This window comes from Petaurus breviceps, unplaced genomic scaffold (assembly GCF_028583685.1).
Source record: "Petaurus breviceps papuanus isolate PSGF00001 unplaced genomic scaffold, PetGlider_PUasm1.0 91133, whole genome shotgun sequence".
Lineage (NCBI taxonomy): Eukaryota > Metazoa > Chordata > Mammalia > Diprotodontia > Petauridae > Petaurus > Petaurus breviceps.
In genome coordinates, this window is record NW_027187419.1 from 77,647,131 (window position 1) to 77,651,132 (window position 4,002).

The 4,002-nt window shown below is 37.3% G+C and overlaps 1 pseudogene; it reads right to left on the reverse strand.

The window, feature by feature from the left end:
* Positions 1 to 2,685: 2,685 nt before the first annotated feature.
* On the reverse strand, positions 2,686 to 3,308 carry LOC138155146 (heterogeneous nuclear ribonucleoprotein H-like; annotated as a pseudogene).
* Positions 3,309 to 4,002: the final 694 nt, after the last annotated feature.

A 4,002-nucleotide genomic window follows, 5' to 3' on the forward strand; every position in this document is an offset into this window, starting at 1 on the left:
ACATGTGGTACTAGAAAAGTCACTTAACCTCTATTTGCCTCATTTTTCTTAACTAAAAAATGGGGCTACCTCTCAGGATTGCTGTGAAGATAAAATGAAATAGTATTTGTAATAAGCGCTTAACACAGTATCTGATACATAGTAGGTACTTCATAAATACATGCTTCCTTCCCCCATTATTGCTCAATTGGTCTTGAGCCCAGGGTGCTGCATTCTACAGTATCTCATCCAGGACCATGCAAGACTTGTTTTGCTCATGTGCTCAGGTATAGACTCACAAGGAATGAGTTTTCATTAGAACATTAGGAGACAGGAGAATGAACAGTGTGCTCTAAGTTTGGCAAAAGCACTGTGCATGTAGTAGATAAGCTCTGAAAAGTAAGTTGTGTAGTTCTTTAAATGTCACCCTGCATTTTTTGGCATTTCCCCCAAATAGCTCTGTGTGTGTGTGTCTGTGTGTGTGTGTGTGTGTGTGTGAGAGAGAGAGAGAGAGACAGAGAGAGAGAGAGACAGAGAGAGAGAGAGACAGAGAGAGAGGAGAGAGAGAGACAGAGAGAGACAGAGAGACAGAGAGACAGAGACAGAGAGAGAAAGGGAAGGGGGGGGAGAGAAAGAGAGAGAGACAGACAGAGACAGAGAGACAGAGAGAGAGAGAGTATCATACTATGACAGAGGGAATGTAGAAGGAAAAGATAGTAGCCAGGATCAGTTAGGAGGCTACTTCAATAAAATATGGCATCCTTCACTCTAATAGTTACCTGAAGCAAGATAAAATTTAATTGAAATAAATAAAAATCCTGGACTTGGGTTCAAAGAATCAACTGCCTAACTTTAAGATAGGGGAGATATGTCTAGAAACAAGTTCATATAAATAAGACCTAAGTTAATTCTAATAAATTTTTATTTGGTCCTTGATTATTTCATCTTGATTGGAGTCACATCCAGACTGGTTAAGTGTAAAATAAAAGTAGCATTCTTTTCGAAAATAAATTTGACTTTGCCTTTGCAGTTTTTTATTTATCTCTAGTTTTTTTTAAAGGAAGATTGATTTAATAAGTAAAGCTTCACTTAGTGCAACACACCTAAAAGGAAATCACAATACAATGAAAGATTTAAATCAAGATCTTAGAATTTAATACAGAACACCAAGACCGAATCCTAAAGTATCTGTATTGCATCTCAAAATTGTCCCCATTAACTGGAAAAAAGAGAGCTTAAACATATGTGCCTTACAAGATAGTAAGCGAAATAAACTAGAACAAACATGCCAAAGTTTTCACTATTGAATTGTAGTCACAGCTCTTACATTTGTTTTTACAAAAACTCATGTCTTCCAACATGCATCTGAATCAGTGCTCTATGTAATGTGGCATAAAAGGAACATTTAACATAATCGAATCTACTTTGCCCTAAATAGACTTACTGCTTAAGTATGCTCCTACAACATAACTACCTTGAGAAAAGCTGAAATTGTTTAACAGTAACAGTTTTTACTACAACTTGGTTATTACATCTTAGATGAATGTTTTTCTGTGTTCAAAAATACTGAATCTTAAGTTTTTAAAACAATCATGATTCCACTTACAGTAAGCATAAATCACAAGTTTGTATTTCAAAACTATTAAACTTCTTTTTTTTTCTTTAAAATAAGCTGACCAACAATCAGTGATCAGGGGTATCCATCCACACTTATCCATCCACACTTATACTGGACCTATTCTATTCACTCCCATAAATGCATGCGTGACTCGCACTACTACATAGTAGCTGCTTTTTATCCTTGACTCCCTATGCAATGTGATTGAAAATCATTAAAGTTTTCCAGTAAAACTTGGTCATATCTGCTCTTGCTACCTTGACCACTGTAGCCTCCTTAGTAACTCCCACTCAGCTGCTGGCTAGCTGTAGCACCATAACTAGACGGACTTGACAAGCCCATGCTGCATTCACACTATTTGGCCACCATAAGCACCATTGCTTGCTTCTACTGTAGAATTCAAGAAGAGTTCCATATACCTTTGCTGCATGTTTGTTTTGTCTTTTGACATAGCTGCCACAGCACCTTCATGAGTAGCAAATTCAGTATCTGCTTTTCTAGTCTACCATTAGGTTCAATTACAATGTGTACTCAAAGAGGGTTGAGTGGTGAGAGAAAATTGTAAATATTTTCAACACCTTTGTAAGGTAATCCTTTCATGTGCACACAATAGCCTGGTGTACTCTGGAAAGTCTTGCATGGTCCTGGATGAGATACTGTAGAATGCAGTACCCTGGGCTCCAGAACAATTGAGCAATAATGGAGGAAGGAAGCATGTATTTATTAAGTACCCTACTATGTATCAGATACTATGTTAAGCACTTATTACAGATACTATTTCATTTTACTTTCACAGCAATCCTGAGAAGTAAGTGTTGTTATTATCCACATTTTTAGTTAAGGAAAATGAAGCACATAGAAGTTAAGTGACTTTTCTAGTACCACGTGGTAAGGCCAGTTGCCAATATATTGTAGGCTAATTTTACAAGAGATCTCTTCCAAATCTATCTAACCCAAAGCCATACCCATGATTATCTCCCTTGTAGTCACCATAGCCTCCATATCCTTCACTCTAGGCACCTCACCCCATTCTTTCAAACCCAGCTGCTCTAACCAATGCTGTTGCAGCCTCTGCCATCCCTGACCTGTCATAAGGATGTCTGCTGTATAGCCATTAATTTTTGAGGAGGCTCATAATGAGTATGAAATTCTGTCTGTTCTTGAAGATTTTGATGTACCTGTGGTCTCTTCTTGTGTTTCTTTAGAGTCTTTTAAAACTATTTCCTGTGAAGCAAATTGCATGAAGGCTTCGCCCATACTTCTCCTCTGGAAGTTCACCAACAATGTTGTCCCATTTGGTGTGGTTTCCAACCCTGAAAAAAATCGAACAATTTCTTCTATGCAATAGCCAAGTGAGGATCCTCTGAGGCTGACAAAACCATTATTGGCAGGGTCAGGACTATTTGGACCAATATGCTTCAACACCCAATCCATTTCAATATTGTTTGATTTCAATACTTCAACATATCTGTGTCCCATTTTTTCTATGTCTTTTTTTTCAGTGACAATTTGACTTCATATTTTGATTCAAGTTCAACAGATGTTTCTCCACTTGGTTCCCCTCTATGGGTATGTAGATGAAGCAAATGCCTGATGCCCCATTTTGAATTTTGTATTCCAAGAACTGTTGGACTTCAGTGGCTGAGCAGGACTAGGGCAAGTCTCAGACTTTCACCACCAAACTCTCTCTACCTTTAGAGTTTAGTGTCATTTTGTTCAGTCAGAAACAGTGACTTAATACTTGACTTTGGCTTGGCTACAAAGAAATATGCCTTTGTAGTCTTCAGGGTTGAGAGTGACAGTTGCCTTATTCACTACTGCATTGGAAGGAATGATTTGAGTTCTAAATATCTGGGCTTATTGACTGGCTGCTCTCCTTAGTAGATAGCTCAATATCCCCAAGTTCAATCAGCTTAGTGCTATCCTTAGTTGTGGTGTGATAAACAGTTCAAAAAGTTCATGTGAATTTCGATTTCATTTTTAGAAGTATATAGTCTGCAAAATGGTGGTAATGCTGTATCTTTTCTCTAACATGTTGGTCTAACATCTAAACAGCAACATCCAGAGAATCATATCTACTTCTGAACACCAAGGATCAGAAGGAACATTGGCAGGCAAGTGTATAAGTAATGTGTGAGTGGGATGATGAGATGATTACATATTATTTCATAGGAAAATTGATTGAAGGAGATGAAATTGTTCATGGTGACATAAAAAGGGAAGAGGGAATGACAAAGTCTTCACATATTTGAATAGTTGCTATATGAGAAAGGGATTAAATTTGTTATACTTGACCTTTTAAGAACAGAAATAGGACCAATGGTTGTATAACAGTGAGGCATAGGAGAATTTTTTTTAACAATTAGAGCCATATAAAAATTGAAAGTGCTTCCTCAGAATGCAGT